At 43.8% G+C, this 18044-nt stretch overlaps 1 long non-coding RNA gene across 1 annotated transcript in view; it reads left to right on the top strand.

The window, feature by feature from the left end:
* The first annotated feature begins 417 nt into the window (after positions 1-417).
* Positions 418-18044, top strand: part of LOC309804148 — a 56957-nt gene continuing 39330 nt past the window's right edge. The window contains exon 1 of the long non-coding RNA XR_014294085.1: positions 418-612. This is a non-coding gene — a long non-coding RNA (uncharacterized lncRNA). The remainder of the gene's footprint in view (positions 613-18044) is intronic.

Here is an 18044-nt window from a genome sequence, read left to right as displayed (position 1 = left end):
TTGTAAAGGTTCAGATTGTGATTCAGTAGGTCCGGTGGGCCTGAGTTCTATTTTTTTAACAAGCTCACTTTTAACTAGTGATGCCACAGTCTCTGATTCATTAACGACAATTGTGAAGAGCAGAGACATAATTAGAAAGGTAAAAATTCATATTTAATTTTGAACTTAAAGTGTTTTATGGATTTTACGCCTTTAATAGGATAGTAAGCCCAGCAGCAACAGTCATCTGTGAATATTTACCATAGACCGTGTATCTTTCTAACTCTGTAGTGTAGGACTCCAGGAAGAAGGCCTGGGCTGCGGTCACAGTGGGCGGGGCCCTCAGGCCGGGCCGCCCCTCCAGGACCCCCGACGGGGCCCTGCGCTCCTGGCGGCTCCCTCCCCCGGCGCCTCCGTCCCTCCCAGAAGGCCTCGGGGCAGAGCGGTCCCACCCGCTGCGCCCAGAACGGAGCCCGCGTTTCCGCAGAGCTGGAGCTCCCGGCTCGGGGTCTCTTCCCTCCGCCTTCACGGAACTGCCCCGGAGCCCGCGGCGAGGGCGGCCTCACTGACGCTGCCGGCTCTGGACGGGCCCTGGAGGCCGAAGCCGCGACAGTCGTGCGGACGGCGGGCCGGGTAAGTGGGCGCCGACCCTCCGCCTGGTACGGTGCCCGGGCGGCAGGGCAAGACCAGCTTCTGAGGGGCAGGGGTTCGCTGCCACCCGCCGCTGCTGTGCAGAAAGGGCGGCCCCCAGCGTCTGGTCCCGGGAACTTCGGTCCCTCCTCTCGCCCCTGCCCTCGGCCTGGCTCGCGGGGCCTGGGGGGCGTGGGGAGGGCGTCGGCCTGAGTGTCCTGAGGGGAAACGGGGCAAGGGAGGCGCAGGGCCCGGCTGCAGCGTCAGCGCGCCTCCCCCCGACTGCGGGGAAGGCGGCTAAAAACTCCTCCCGAGGCTCGCAGGCCCCTTATTCAGCGGAGTCCCTCTGCCCTCCTTCCTCCCTGAGCTAAAGGACCGGGGGAGGGGACAGGGCAGGGCACTGGCGCAGGTAATGGGGACCATCAGCAGGTGATTGTTAACTAAGGAAAACCGGCTCTCCCAACGTGAGGAATGCAGCGCTTTTCTTTGTTTGCGGAGATGCCAGAGGCTGGGCTCCCTGAATCCCTTCCTTTCATATGCACCTCAGCGCTCTGGGGCCTGCATTCTGTATTTGCATATCCTGAGATCCTCAGGGCTCGCGGCTCACACTGGAGGGCTGCAAGGGCTGATGACTGTGACATCCTTTGTTTACTGAGATGGCAAGAAATATTCCATTTCTCACCGGCTTGAGGGGCACAGAGTGAAAAGGGTAGGAGAATCTCACTCGGCATGTACTTCGGTTTACACGTAGATACTATGTACACTTAACTGTGCTACTGGAGGTTCTCAAGTGTGATCAATTGTACCACTGCCCTCTGTGGATTAACTTCATGAATATCATAAGATACATGCCTGTAGAACTGACTTAATCCATTTAAATAGGATAATGGTTTTTAAAGGAAACATAATAGAAATATGACAACAAACCCCTTACCACTAAAGGCTGGGTCTGGAGCAACCTAAATAAATGTTCCATCGTTAAAATATTGAAAGATGTATTCAATAGAAATATCAACAAAAATGACAAATGATGAGGGCAGCAGAATGTTGAAATGTTCTATCTGTATCATTAAAGTGGCAGAACATCATGTATTAGTAGGCACTGGGGGCAGAAGATGCCTGATTTTATACCTTTGTCATATTTGTACAGTTGTTTCAACAAGTAACTTAAAGACCAAATGGAAAAAAAGGAGGTTTGTGCCTGAGATCATGTTGATGTGAAACCAGGGATGGCCACCTTGTCCAGGTGAGTTAAGTTTACCTGGCAGGTAGACCACAGAGCTCCTGAGAAGCAAGGGTTGGAATTTTTCTGCTGGGTGCCCCTTAGGTTCTGTGACTTGACTGATTGTGAGTCATGTTTCGGGAAAGACCTGATCACAGGAAAAGGGTGGGGAAGAGTGATTTGGGGAGCAGCTAACAACATGCATCATGGCTCATGGCTTGAATGAATTTTAAAGAAACAGGAAAACAAATGCTTCTTATGGAATCAGAGAATGTCCAGCCGGACAATCCCAGAAAATGAGGAACACCCATCCCATTTTCCAGATGAGAAAACAGAGGCCCAGCAAGGTGAAATCCCTCACCCAAGTTGCACCCGTCTCTCCTCCCCACTACATGGTTCATGAAAGCACGACTTTTCCTGTCGTGATCACTGCTGAACCCCAAAAAGGACCAGGCATCTAGCCGCTGCTCCAAAAATTTTGGTTGACTGTAGGAACAATGCTATTTCTTTCTTTCTCACTCTTATTCAGGATTGTGCCAAGAACTCCCCAGACTGCAATGTAATTCGATAAATGTAAATATTAATTGAGTTTTGTTGTGATGAGGACTTAGGCTTTGGAGGTAACAGACTTGGTTCAGATCTTGGTTCTGCCACTCAATAGCTGTTTGGCTTTGGGAAAATTACTAAACCTCTCTGAGCTTATTTCCTCCTTTGTAAAGTGGGGATAAATGTATCTGAGCCAGCAGAGCGCCTGCATGAGAGATGTGCACTAAATATTGGTCTTTCTCACTCTCCCACGCCATCTCTGTTCTTCCCAGAGAAGTTGTGCAGAAGGATATAGTACTTTAAAAAATTAATTAATTAATTAATTAATTAATTAATTATTGGCTGTGTTGGGTCTTCGTTGCTGTGCGCGGGCTTTCTCCAGTTGCGGCGAGCGGGGGCTACTCTTTGTTGTGGTGCACGGGCTTCTCATTGCAGTGGCTTCTCTTGCTGTGCTTGTTGTGGAACACCGGCTCTAGGCACACGGGCTTCAGTAGTTGTGGCCTGCAGGTTCACTAGTTGTGGCGCATGGGCATAGTTGCTCCGCAGCATGTGACATCTTCCCTGACCAGGGCTCAAACCCATGTCCCCTGCGTTGGCAGACATATTCTTAACCACTGCGCCACCGGGGAAGTCCAATATAGTACTTTATAAAGAGGGGTTTTAATTGATTTCAGATAGTGTACATGTTTCTTGTAGAAACGATTTTTCCACTATAGAAACATTAACATGCAATACCACTACAAATGCGGTATTCTATGGGTTAGATATTATCAGTAAATTTTATAAGTAATTGGGCAAAGGCCAAAGCACTAGGTACTGGGGAGTAAGAAGTCTCAAGTCTGGGGTGCCCCCCACCCCAATTTCAAGAGCAGGGTGTGTTTTTCAAATCCATATTTCATCTGGTCTTTGTTTCTCATCCATCCTCTGTGTCTGCCTTTCACAAAAGGCTCAGATCCTCCACTTTCACACCCTCCCGGCTGGCTGTGCCCCAGCTCCCGTCCTGGAACCTCTGCACGCATGGGTGTGCCTGCTCTCCCTGGGCCTCACCAGCTTTGCCAGGGAGCTGCTGTACCGTGCACTGGTAGCTGTACCCCAGGGTGCCTGGACCCTTCTGGTACATGAAGTGCACCCTCATCACCATGAGTGCACGCCCATCCCCTTACCTTATATCCTGCCTCTAAGCCAGGCTTGGGGGTGACTAGTGTGCCTTCAGCTATGTGAGGTGCTGGGATCAAAGTGAAGTTCCCAACTTTTGAAGTTGCAGGCTCGAGGGGCACACAGGGATTTAAAGTCGGGTCACCTGACTTAAAGGGGGGGCTGGTTGCTTTAAAGCCAGGGCAGCTGGCTTAAACCCTGCGTCCCTCCGCTGCAGGACGAGACCAACTTTGGCGCTGCTCGGGTTTGCTCCAAGCCACCACTGCTGTGCAGGAAGAGCTTCCAGGAGTGCCTTAGTGCGGCGGGACTTGGTCCGTTGTCTTGCCGCTGCCCTCAGAGCGGGACCACCTGCTCTTCTGGAGGAGAATCAGGGAGGGGGAAGTGCAGAGTCCCGGCTGGAGTTGCGGCACCCCTTGTCTGATGGCAGGGAGGGGGGGACGGGGCTGTGTGGTGTCCTGGGGCTGGACTCACCAGGTCGACTCAGCCTCTCAGCCTCCTAACCTCACCCCACACACCCCACAAGAGTCTCCAATAATATGTAATTGTGCCTTAGGTTCTCGGTCTTCAGACTCATACCCAGGCTCCCAGGTCCCTTGATTTAGCCAATTCCTCTGTGCTCTTTCTTCTATTAGATACAGCCCCAGAGGGAGGGGCTGGGGGATGGGACTGGAGGGACCCCGGCAGCACTGGCCTAGGCTGACTAAAGAGATCCAGGGCCTGCGCTCTCACACATGTGCGAGGACCCTTAAGGCGCAATCGAGGGGGCCAGTTAGAGGCAGTCCTTGTTGCCTCAAGTGAGTATGGATCACCGTCGGGTGGGGAGCATGCTGATCCCTGAGAAGTACTGTTAGAAGGATGTGTTCCTCCCTCGGCTTCAAGGACGTGGGTGGGCTTCAGGGCTCCATTTCCCCTCCAGACCTCCAGGGCTGACTGCACCCCAGCGGCCTTGCAGACCTGGCTTCCTGTCCCAGAACTTGCCAGGCTCCAGGAAGAATCCAGACTGCAGAGATGGTGCTTGAGCGCTCCAGCTTAAGAAGTGCTGTCCCGGGCCTCCCTGGTGGCGCAGTGGTTGAGAGTCCGCCTGCCGATGCAGGGGATACGGGTTCGTGCCCCGGTCTGGGAGGATCCCATATGCCGCGGAGCGGCTGGGCCCGTGAGCCATGGCCGCTGGGCCTGCGCATCCGGAGCCTGTGCTCCGCAACGGGGGAGGCCACAACAGTGAGAGGCCCGCATACCGCAAAAAAAAAATAAATAAATAAATAAGAAGTGCTGTCCCTGGGGACCCAACAGTGGAGGGAGGAAGGGTGAAAGGAGTAGGGGGGTGGGGTTGGGAGGGGTGGCTGCCCTGGGAGACGTGGAGAGAGAAATATCGCCCCCCACACCCCCTGCCCCCTGCAACTGACTGACCCACTGATGCCACAGGATCTCAGGCCCTTTTAGTCAGAGATGCCTCGGTTTCTTTACTCCTGCGTTCAAAACTATGCAAAACCAACTCTTCATCCTCTTGCTGCCTGGCCAGGACTTGTAAAGCACTGTTCTTTTGGAGCACTCGTTCCCTAAACTGCAGTTTGGAGCTGTCCCAGCTATTTAAAGGTGTTCTCCTTAAACTGAGACTAAATCCTACTCTTTTGGAAAAACGCCCTGCACTTCCGAGGAGATCATGTTTTCTGCCCATTCCTTCCTTCTACTTCCCTCTTAAGAAGCCCTGTGCTCAAAGGGCTTGGTGACTTATTTTTTGCTTGATGTCAAAAAGAAACCTTCCCCATGCACCGCAAAAATCTTTCCTGGAGCATAGGTGTTTCAAAACCATGACCGTGTTTTGCAGTCAGTATACACTGGGTAGACTGCCTAGCAGTCCCTGGAAGAGCCAGAGGTGAGCGTAATCAACGTATCTGATTGGATGCCCTTCAAGTTTAGGAAGGTCCCATTCTTATGCCCCAGCAGATAAGACAGGGCCCTGGATGGCTGTGGCTGTGATTAGATAACTTCTGATGATTTTATTTCCCTTACTGAGCTGCTGCTTCTAGGTTAAATTCATTTTATTACCTGTCCCTTTTTTTTTTTTCTTTTGCGGTACACGGGCCGCTCACTGTTGTGGTTTCTCCCATCGTGGAGCACAGGCTCTAGACGCACAGGCTCAGCGGCCATGGCTCATAGGCCTAGCCGCTCCGCGGCATGTGGGATCCTCCCGTACTGGGGCATGAACCTGTGTCCCCCGCATTGCAGGCGGACTCTCAACCACTGCGCCACCAGAGAAGCCCTACCTGTACATTTTTAAAGAAAGACTGAAAAAGTCACTGTAATAGGTCAGGAGTCTGAGCTCAGGGTTAGTCAAAGGTACTCACAGGGAGGAAGGTGGATAAACATAGGTGCGCAAAATAGGAGGGTTGGCGAGTACAGCCAGGACAACCGGGTTCACCGTGCGCACTAATAAGGGCCAGAATCTCCTCATTTATCTCTGGTGGGAAGTTCTGATGGTTTCTCAGGATCAAACTCAAATCATATTCAAACTAGGGGGCTTCCCAGAAGGCGCTGAAGCACCGGCAGAGCCCACCTGCGCTCCCACCTTGGCACTCCAGGATCAGAGTTGGGTTTGGAGATGGGGTTGCTGTAACCCCAAGGAGGTGAGCAGAGAGGAGGAGTTGATTACCGGTCTCCTCTGACTCTCTGGCCCAAATTGCCTGGCTTCACGGCGGGGCAGAGTTTTGCTTTGAGCAACTTATGGGGCACTTCCAGACTGATGGGGTTGCCCAGTGGCCCGACAGTCTGACAGGCTGGCTGCGGTGTGACCGCCCTTCGTTTCTTCAGAATCTGTTCATCAGGAGGTGCATGGTTGCGGAAACCCATTCACCGCCCCCCCCGAGGGTGATGGCACCTTCCCTGGCTGTACCCTATGATCACCAGGTACTTGAAATGAATGCAAGGTTTTTGACTTCAAGGAAGAGCTCACATAACCCCTTCTGCCTCATAATGTGTGGGATTTACTATAATGGAAGGACATTATAAAGAACAGGTAGAAAACTCACCTGTTGGTCTCCATGTAGGAGTTTATTTTGCATGAATCTCTCCTACATGAGTAGATAGCAGAGGTTTATTTTTGTTCCCGTGTGTGTAGTTGTGGCAGAGGACATAGGTATGGTGGTTTGAAGCCCTCAAAGAAATATTCTCAGAATTCTCAAGACTTCTCTTGATTGGAACCGAAAGAGACCTGGAAAAGGAGGAAAAGCAAAGGAGGAGGGAGAACGAATGGCTGTTTCTCAGTAAATTCACCTTCCTGGTTGATGTTTCTGTCTTCTCATTTCTTTTAACTTCTATGTATGTCTAATGGAATGATGTAGAAAGGCTGATTTTTATGCTTTAAAAGATTTTACATCACAAACTAGAAGTGGCTAACAGAACTTATTCACATCAATGTTACATAGAGACTTTGATATTAAATTTGTATACTAAAATGGGTTAATCCAAATTTTCTCTTTCTTTTTGAGTGAATATTTGTAACATATTTTTGTAGATAATAATTTATCATAGACATACAAAATTGTGAGAATGGGTACCATTTTTCACCACTTAAATGATTTCTTTTAAATGAATAGATCGTACACTTTAAAGGCCAATGTTGTCTTACATGTTGTTTTTTAATTCCTTGATTTCCAAAACTTGTGTTTATTTAATTGATTTCTATCTAATAATCTGTCTCTCCTTTATTGTTTCTTACTTTATATTTTATTGATCTATAGTTAATTTACATTATTATATTAGCTTCAGAGGTACAACATGGTGACTCATAAATGTTTAGGTTCTTCTCCATTTATACTTATTATAAAAGAGTGGCTCTATTCCCCATGCTATGCAGAACGTCACTGTAGATGATTGATTTTACACATAGTGGATTCTTCCTCAGAACCTCCTACCACTATTTTGCTGCTCCGCCCTGTCTCTCGCTGCTGGTAACCACTAGTCTGTTCTTTAATCTGTGAGTCTGTTTCATTGTTGTTGTTTTATTCAATGTTTTAGATGCCACGTGTAAGTGATAACCTACCAGGCTTGTTTTCTCTGCGGCTTATTTTACTAAGCACAATACCCTCCAAGTCCATCCATGTTCTTGCAAATAGCAACATTTCCTTTTTTGCTGAAGTCATCATAAATATCATTTTTTATCCCCTAACCTACTGATGAACACTTAGTTTGACTCTATATCTTGGCTATGGCAAATAACACTGTTATGAACATTGGTGTGCAGTTATTTTTTTTTTAAATAGTGTTTTTGTTTTCTTCTGATATACCCAAGAGGGAAATTGCTGGATATTATGGTAGTTCTATTTTTAGTTTTTTGTGGAACCTCCATTCTTCTTTCCACAGTAGCTGCACTACTTCACATTCACATCAAGAGTTTACAAGAGTTTCCCTTTCTCCACATCCTCACTAACCTTTGTTATTTGTGACCTTTTTGATGACAGCCATTCTGACAAGACTGAGGTGATATATCTCATAGTTTTGATTTGCATTTTATTGCCGATTAGCTATGTTTAGCATCTTTGTGCCTTCTGGCTGTCTATCTGTATTTTTTCCTTGGAAAAATGTCTATTCAGGTCTTCTCATTTTTTAAAAAAATATTTTGGGTGCAGTTCTGATATTGAGTTGTATGTGCTGTTTCTGTAGTTTAGATATGAACCCTTGCTTGGTCATCTTTTTGGTGTTAACCTCTTATCATGTGCAAATATTGTCTCTCCTTCAGCAGGTTGTCTTTTCATTTTGTCTTTGGTTTCCTTTGCTGTGCAAAGTCTTTTAAGTTTAGTGAAGTCCCATTTGTTTATTTTTGCTTTTGTTTCATTTGCCTTAGTAGACTGAACGCAAAACTGTTGCTATCATTTATGTTGAAGAATGTTCTGTATTTTCCTCTCAGGGTTTTATGGTCCTACATTTAGGTCTTTATTCAGTTTTGCGTTAATTTTATATACGGTGTGCTAAAATACTCTAATTTTATTCTTTTCCATGTAGCTGACCAGTTTTCCTAGTACCACTTATTGAAGAGACAGTTCTTTCTCCATATTGCCTGCTTTGTCATAAATCAATTAAATATACGTGTGTGGGCTTATTTCTGGGATCTCTATTCTATTCCAGTGATCTTTGTGTCTGTTTTTGCTCCGGTCCGATGCTCTTTGATTACTGTCGCTTTGCAGTATAATCTGAAGTAAAGGTGCCTGATGCCTCCAGCTCTGTTCTTTCTCAAGATTGTTTGGCTATTTGGGGTCTTTGTGTTTCTATACAAATTTTAAAATTACTTTTTCAAGTTCTATGAAAATGCTTTGGTATTCTGATAGGGATTGCATTAAATCTGTAGATTGTCTTTGGCAGTATGGTTATTTTAACAGTATTAATTCTTCCAGTCCATGCACCTGCTATATTTTCTCATCTTTTTCTGTTGCCTTCAACTTCTTTCACCAATGGCTGATACATTTCTGAGTACGTGTCTTTTACCTGCTTAGGTGTGTTTGTTCTTAGCTATCTTATTATTTTTAGTGTGATTGCATATGGTATTGTTTTCTTAATTTTTTTCTTTCTGACAGCTTTGAGTTTTGTTTTTTTCTTCTTTTTCTAATTCCTTCAGGTGTAATGTCAGGTTGTTTATTTGATATTTTTCTTGTTTCCTAAGAATAAGCTTGTATCACTATAACTTCCCCCTGTGAACTGCGTTGGCTGTGTCCCATAGATTTTGGATCACTGTGTGTTCATTTTCATTTCTCTTGGGTATTTTTAGAATCCCTCTTTAATTTCTTCAGTGTTCCTTTCTTCCCCTTTTATTCATCTGTGATGTGAGGACTATCTTTAATATGATGTTTGGATTTCTTTCAGTTGTGTGTGTGTGTGTGTGTGTGTGTGTGTGTGTGATTATTTAAGTTGCTGAGCTCTCAATTTCACGTGGACACTAACAACCCTGCATTGTTACTCTGCTCCCCCACAGTTACTGAATTTGACCTTATATTTTACATCTACTTGTTTTGTGTGTCCCTTAACTTCTTATAGTGAATATAGATGATTTTATTACTGTTTTCTTTCATCCTTCCTATTAGCTGTGTACATGCTTGATTTACTGCCTTTGTTGAATATTTGCCTTATCCAATGAGGTTTTTCCGTTAGTAAGTTTCCTTTTCTAATTTTTATGTTTCAGTCATGGCCTTTTCTTTTTCACTGAGAAAAGCCCCTTTAAGATTTCTCATAAAGCTGGTTTGGCGATGCTGTGCTCTTTTAGTTTTGCTTCTCTGTAAAACTTTAGATCTCACCATCAAATCTGAAGGAGAGCCTTGCTGGGTAGAGTATTTTGGGTTATAGGCTTTTCCCTTTCATGACTTTAAATATACCATGCCACTCCCTTCTGACATGCAGAGATTATCCTGAAAAGTCAGCTGATAACTTAATGCAAGTTCGCATGTTTGTAACTTGTTGCTTTTCCTTTGCTCCTTTTAATAGTGTCTTTTTATCTTTATTTTTTTGCCATTTTAATTACAATGAGTCTTGGTGTGGTCCTCTTTGGGTTGATCCTGTTTTGTTTGGCCTTACTGTGTTTACTAGACTTGGATGTCTCTTTTCTTTCCCAGGTTATGGAAGTTTTCAGCTCTTATGTCTTCAGGTATGCTCTACACTGCTTTCTCTTTCCTTTTTGCTTCTGGGACCAGTATAATGCAAATATTAGTACACTTGATGTTTCACATGTCTGTTCAACTTTCTTCATTTCATTTTAATCTATTGTTTTACAGTTCATCTTCAGTGATTGCCAGTACTCTGTCCTTCAGTTTTCTGATTCATTCCTCTGTGTCATTTAGTCTACAGTAGTTTCCTTTTAGTGTATTTTTCATTTCAGTTATTGTATTCCTCATCTCTGTTTTGTTGTTCTTTAATGCTCTAACTCTTTTTTAAAAAATTCTACCTTCTTGCTCTGGTCGTCCATTCTTCTCCTGAGTTCTTTGATCATCTTTATAGTCATTACCTTGAAGTATTTTTTGAGGAGATTGGCTACCTCCACTTCACTTAGATCTTCTTCTGAGTTCTTATCTTGTTCCTTCATTTGGATCGTGTTTCAGTGTCACCTCATTTTTCTTAACTTGCTATTTTTATTGCTATGTATGTAGTAGGTTCGTTACATTTCCTGACCTTCTAGAAGTGGCCTTTTGTGGGAGAGGTCCTATGTGTCCCAGAAGCCCACTGTCCCCTGGTCACTAGAACTATATGTTCTAGGTGTACCCCCTATGTTGGCTACTTGGGCTCTTCTATTGTGGTGGGCTGACTGCTGTGGGTGGTCTGGTAGGCTTGGCTGCCCCCAGACTGCTTGTTTGACAGACTCTGCCTTGTATGGAGGCTGTCTGTGCTGCTTGGTGAGGCTAAATCATAAGGCAGTTGGCTGCACGACTCTGTGGGACACCAAATCTAGTGCTGGTTCACTTATGGGTAGAATTGCAGTCCAGGTGATATCAGGGCTAGTGCCCAGTCACTGGGGTGATGCTGGCTACTGGGAGGAAGACACAGGCCCTGAGTTCTGGCTGCAGGGCCCAGGAGTCTCAGAGTTGGTGTTGGATCACTGTTCCTGACACAGCTATCTGCAGGGTCTGGGGTATCCCTAATCTTGTGCTGTCATTCTGATGGGCAGGGTCAAGACCCAAGTGAGTCCATGGCTGCTTCTGGGCTGCAAGTGAGTGTTCTGGTCACACAGGCTGCTGGGCTGTGGTATTCCTGGAGCTGGTGTGTGCCTGTTGGTGTATGAGGCTGATCCCACTGCTAGAGCAGATTTGCTGTTGGGTAGGTCCAAGCTCCATCCAGTCCCTGTGCAGTAATCACCTGCCGACGGTGAGACTGATTCCAAGGCCAGAGCAGGCTCACTTGTCAGAGGGGCCAAGGACTCTGGGGCTGGTGCCTCTCCACTTAGGTGTGGAGGCTGGTCCTGGGGCTTTTGGTTGCTGGGCCCATGTCCAGCGGCAGCTGTGCATTGAGAGGGTCTGAAAGCAGCCTGTTTGCTGGTGGATGGGGCTATGCCCCTGCTCAGTTAGTTGCTTGGCCTGCAGCATCCTAGTACTTGTGTCTATAGTCTGGTGGAAATGGGTAGGGCTAGACCCTGAGGCTAAAAAGATAGAGGGAGGACTCTGAAATTATGCTTGCTGGTACCAGTGGCCACGAGGTAGAAGGAGCTCCCCCAAGTGGCTGCTGCCAGTGTCTATGTCCCTGAGGCTGTGCTGTAGTTGCCTCTGGACTCTCTGGGAGACTCGCCAAGATCAGGAGGTAGGTGTGACCCAGGATCCGTTCAAATGACTGCTTCTGTTCTGATTCTCGGGTCATGTGGGATTTTGTGAGCTTTTTTTTTTTTTTTTTTTTTTGGAGTAGGCGGGCCTCTCACTGCTGTGGCCTCTCCCGTTGCGGAGCACAGGCTCCAGACGTGCAGGCTCAGTGGCCATGGCTCACGGGCCCAGCCGCCCCGCGGCATGTGGGATCCTCCCGGAACGGGGCACGAACCCGTGTCCCCTGCATCAGCAAGTGGACTCTCAACCACTGAGCCACCAGGGAAGCCCTGTGAGCATCTTTTAAGTGTGGAATCTCTATTTCCCACAACCCTCTGGCTCTCTGGAAAATAAGCACCACTGGTCTTCAAAGCCCAACTTTCTAGGAACCCTTCTTTCCAGCACAGGGTCCCTGGGCTTGGGAGCCTGATGTTGTGTTCATACCCCTTGCCACCTGGGTGCACCTCAGAAATTGTAATTATTCTCCCATCTGTGGGCCACCCACCTGGGGGGATGGGTCTTGACTCTGTTGAGATTTTGCCCTTCCTTCCTGTCTTGCCGAGGTGCCTTCCTTATATCTTTAGCTCTAAAACATCTTTTATGGTAGGTCCCGGCCTTTTTCATCAATTGCTCTTCTGTAAACAGTTGTGACTTTGGTGTGCCCATGAGAGGCATCAAGCTCTGGGTCTTTGAATGCTACCATCTTAGACAATCTCTCCACTTCATTCTTAAATCATATGATTTAATTTTTCTTAGTATCTTATTTGACTAGCGACAGTTTAAAATTTATTATCACTCATGTCTACTTCTCCTGTTTTTAAAAAAATTGAATAGTGCATTCATTCATTTTGAAATGAAGGTAGTGACCTGTGAATTTCCATACCTCAAAAATCAAGGGTAGAACAAAAGCATTTTCTACCGGTTTTACCCTCAAACTCTGCACCCCACACCAGACTGGGGATTAACCTCTTGCACCCATGCTCACCTTCTTTTTTTGGACCGTTAACCATCGCTGCATCTGTATGTGTGTTGACAAAGTGAACTCTAGTCTTTCCAGTTTTTGTGTTTTGTTTTTTGGATTAGGGAACAGTCCTACTATGAATGTACATTTACTGGTCTGCTGAAGTTCATATTAAACCTGTCAAGCACATTACCAGAATTGGAATTGCTTGTATATACACTTTGATAAATTTTAGAGACAATGGTAGAACAGAAGTAAATTGTATTTCAAATCCCACAATATTCTCACACCATGAAAACCCTTCCCTTTTTAATATATTTGTGTGTAGTTTTATCTTTTTGCCCATACTGTATTTCCCAGAGATGGGTAAGTGTTAACGTTTCTTGCTAGCACATTTACGGTATTGTTCAAAGTCAGGCGTTTAGTGATTTAACATGATCATATTTCCATGAACTTGCAAGTACAAGATCTTCTCTCAGACTGTCTTTTACTCCCTGCTTTTTTATATTGCCCTCCTAATTCTCAGTCCTGGTCTTTCTTTATGTTCTTCATCAACCTGGATAGGTTATACTATTTTTTCCCTTATTCAAGACCAATAGAATAGAATAGAACACCCAGAAATAAACCCTGATATATGGCCAAATGGGTTTTGACAAGTTGCCAAGTCTTTTCAAAGTAGAAAGGATAGTATTTTCAACAAATGATGCTGAGAAGTCTTGTTGTCAACATGCAAAAGAAGGAAGATGGACCCTTACCTAACATCATATGCAAAAATTAATGAAAACATATCAAAAAACTAAATATAAGACCTAATAAAATAAAAAGTCTTAGAAGAAGACACAGGAGAAGAGCTTCATGACATTGTATTTGGCAGTGATTTCCTCAATATGAAACGAAGGAACAACAAAGGTACAGCTAAGAAAAAAGTAAACAATTTGCAATACATATTTTAAAAAAAGTGTATCAAAGGAATGTAAACAGAATAAAATGGCAACCCACAAGATGGGAGAAAATATTTGAAAGCCATCTATGTGACAAGAGATTTCTATTCAGAATATACAGAGAACTCCTACAACTCAACAAGAAGCAAACACCCTGATTCAAAAATAGATAAAAGACTTGAATAGATGGTTCTTCAAAAAGATGTACAAATGACTAAGCACTTGAATAGATGCTCCATATCATTAAATGCATGTTTATATATTTGTGTGCATGCATACACACACAAGCACACACACACATACACAAGCAGAAAACAAGTATTGGTGAGGATGTGAGGGGGTTGGAAGCATTGTGTTCTGTCAGTGGGAATGTAGAATGATACAGCTGCTTTGCAAAAGAGTATGGCAATTTTTCAGATATTGAAAAATAGAATTACTACATGATCCAGGAAATTTTTACTATGAGGTATACCCAAAGGAATTGAAATCAGGGCCTTAAAGTAATATTTGTACTCCAGTGTATAGAGCAGTAATAATCACAGTAGCTAAAATATGAAAGCAACCTAAATGTTCATCCACTAGTTCCTGGATAAGCAAAGTGTGGTATACCCATATAATACAATATTATTCAGTGTTAAGAAGGAAAAGATCTAGGAATATGCTACAACATGGATGAATCCTGAGGAAATTTAGCTACCAAATATGCCATTTTTGTGACTTTTAGTGAGTCATAACAATGCAACTACTTATTTCAATTATATGGGGTACTTAGTGTAGTCAAAACCATAGAAATTGGGAGGGTAATGATGCTTTTCAGGTGGTTATGGAACAAAAAGGAAAGTTATGTTTAAAGGATATAGAGTTACAGTTTTAAAACGTAGAAAAGAATTAGAAAGATAAATGGCGATATTGATCTCCCAATAATATGAATGTATTTAATATCACTGAACGGTGCACTTTATAATAATTAACATGTTATACTTTATGTTATTTGATGTTACTAACATACAAAATTGGGAAAGAATGTAATATCAGGAAAGGGAGTGGCCCTGGGATACAGCAGAGAGTAATCAGAAGGGTGAGACACTGCATATGTTGAAGAAGAGCTGAGAGTCTTCATTGGACAGAAGAGACTTTATAAAAAAGAAAAAAAATTACTCTGAGGGTGTATTAAATAGATATCTGTGGGTGTACTGCTATCTCCCATGGGTTATCTTTAAGAGTCTTTACTAAAGTCCATAAGGCTTGCTGAGGCTTTTTTAAAAACTGGATTCCCTAGGAGATAATTAGAGGGTGGTACTTAAGTCTATGTCTAAGTTGACAGATTTTGCAGGGAAGACGAACCTGAGAACAGTGGAGGTCCTGAGAGTGTAAGTACATGGAAATTGGAAAAAATAATAATAAAGGGAATTAGGAAAACTTTTGACTTCGAAGGTCATGTATTACTGAGTCACACCTGAGGTTTCTAAGGAGTTATATACACAGTTGCTATTTCGATTGCTTGTTGATGAAGATCAGTGGAAAAACTAGAGTCGTTTCCAAGTGTAGGTAAGATATAATGAGAGGATGGAGGTGGGAAGTAGGGAGGCCCAGAGAAAAGTGGGAAGGTCATACTGGGCCAAGATGGTGGTAATATCCAGCAGAACGGATGGTAGGGCAGACTGTGGTTTCATCTTTTTTATTTCGGCTCCCCACCTCATCCTTAATAATTCTTTGGGAATATTTCATTGCTCTGTGATGCAGGTACAGAATTCGAGTGAGGAGACTACACCCTCAGCGTCCAGCTGTCTGAGTCCTCAGTGTGCTTCAAATGATGGAGAACTATTGCTTCTTTATGAGAAGAGTTAGTACCTCGTAGCTAAGCTTTAGCTGGAGCTTATGCAGGATTGATTCCAATTTATATATACTGTTGGCATGGAGGTTCCTCCTCCTCTTTTCTTGACCGTTATGAAATGAATCTATATTTCTCAATATTTGTGTATATCAGATAAATACATTAAGTAAAGGAATCTTATATATTGCTCCCTGCATAGTTTGCTCTTTCTTGTTTCTCTTTTACCTTTACTAAATGAGCACAGTGAGAGACCGTGCAATGTTCTAATCAGGAGAGATTAGAACATCATATTTCTAGAGAGGTTGGTGGGACAGAGCAGGGGTCCCAGTGAGAATCAAAGCTTCTGTTTCTACTTGGAAGTGTACCTGTATAGAGTAGAGGGCTCCCGGAAATATCCTAGAATATTGCAATGTCCCTGCGGGAGATCATTAAGAGAGGCAGGATCTGGTCCCAGATCAGTGTACTATGACATGTTTGTCAGTCATCTGGTGTGAGATTCTCAGAGCCAATCCCATATGGTAAGGCTGGGTGCAGAGTGACGAAGAACCTGTGAAAGCCTTTGATTGAGTGTTAAAGATGAAGCTCTGATTTGGGGGAGAATTTTCTTACCTGACTGAATGTCACCCTTCTGTGGGGATGAGATTCTGTGCTTTTCTTCTCTTGATGACCACTGACTGAGAGTCATTAGAGGATCATGTCTAGACAGCATTCTTTATTTAATTTCTTAAAGAAGAAAACACAGAAAACATTTTTATCCACTTTCAAATTGAGGATCAAGGGGAATGACATCAGTGAAAATGTCAGAGTACGGAGCTCTAGCTTGTGTTCATCACCAGAAACACTGACATACATGGTAAAACCTGTCAGAATGATCTTATCAACACATGTAAGTTTTCTTTTCTTTTCACCCTGTAGATTTATCTTTCACTGAAACTTAACTTACTACAGGATGTGGAGAATAAACAGGGAAGTAGAAACTGTATTTCCTGATGAGAGAATCACTAAGTCACATTAGCTGTTCTGAGCTATATCTTACTCACCGTGACTGTAATTAAAACAAACAAAACACTTTTTTTTGGTAAGTCAGTTCTGACATTTCCTCGTTAAAGACAAGGTAACAGATACAGATTTAGATCTACCAGAATTGAGCAAAATGTTGATTGTACCTGTGCTGCATATATGAGCATGACCTGCTACAAATCTTCATTATACTTATTGCCACAACTGACAAATTCACTTTGGCCACTCCTGATATGTTGCATGTAAGGAATGCATAGGACACTAACTCCAGCTGGCCACAGGTAAACTCTGCCACGTGGACTACTGCATGTTTTCCTGCTGGAAGACCACACATTCTCGAGTATCATGACTGCAGAGTATGTGGGCTCTTCTTTTTTCTGGATAAAGGTTAGATAATCACCTAATTTTATGAGAAATATATAAATTGTATTTGCAAATTCTTCAGGTTTTTATTTATCCATTCTCTTTCAAGTTCTAAGTGCAAATATTAAAGTGATTTCCAAGAGGGTGGTAAATAAGACAGCTATGTTTATGCTCCAAAATTAGCAATAAAGCATAATACAATTGTAAATGCATTCATGTGTGATTAATATGTAGATACTATGTAAATGCAATTTTAGTAATGCTTTGTGGAGAGCTTCAGAATCTAGGTATTTTTAAAAAAAGGAAGAACAAGTTTTTGAAACTCTCAGGGAATTATATAGAAGTCTTTGTGTCTATAATTATCAATCTAGAATAATGCATTTTCTCAGAAATAAACTAGGCATAAAATTGTAGGAAAAAACTTCATGAAATGAAAGAGCATGTGAGATGGGCGTACAAGAAAAAGAATATTCTCAGAGAATAATGAACAGTGTGAAGTTCAGCAGAAGTGTAATACAGATTCAAAGAGTAAAACTTTGGAGAGCCTAATTATGAGTTCCTCATATTGCATCTTTGGAGAGACGGTAGTCATTTGAAATATGATGTTATAAGATGACGTTAACATACTTAAATACTTTCGTTTAGAAATGACCACTTAGAACCAGAATAAATGAAAGAGAGCACAAAATTATGTTTTTGTTGATTTTTGAAGATCTCAGGTGAGTGCTGATAATTTAAATATATATGATGTCAGGCTTCCCTGGTGGTGCAGTGGTTGAGAGTCCGCCTGCCGATGCAGGGGACACGGGTTCGTGCCCCGGTCCGGGAAGATCCCACATGCCACGAAGCGGCTGGGCCCGTGAGCCATGGCCACTGAGCCTGCGCGTCCGGAGCCTATGCTCCACAATGGGAGAGCCCACAACACTGATAGGCCCGCGCACTGCAAAAAAACAAAAAACAAAAAAACAAGACATGGTGTCTTTCACTGCAAAATAAAGGAGCTTTGGAGGATTCCTGGAATGAATGTCAATATTATGACAATAGTATGAGTGTGTTTCATGTTTGGTCATTTCAATCATTGTTGCTTTTGCTGTGGTCATCCATTTACAATGTTTGGTGTCAGTTGATT

The sequence above is a fragment of the Mesoplodon mirus genome, assembly GCF_964341445.2.
Source record: "Mesoplodon mirus genome assembly, chromosome: 5".
Classification (NCBI taxonomy): domain Eukaryota; kingdom Metazoa; phylum Chordata; class Mammalia; order Artiodactyla; family Ziphiidae; genus Mesoplodon; species Mesoplodon mirus.
Note: the sequence above shows the minus strand (reverse complement) of the source record. Positions and strands in the feature narration are given on the sequence as shown.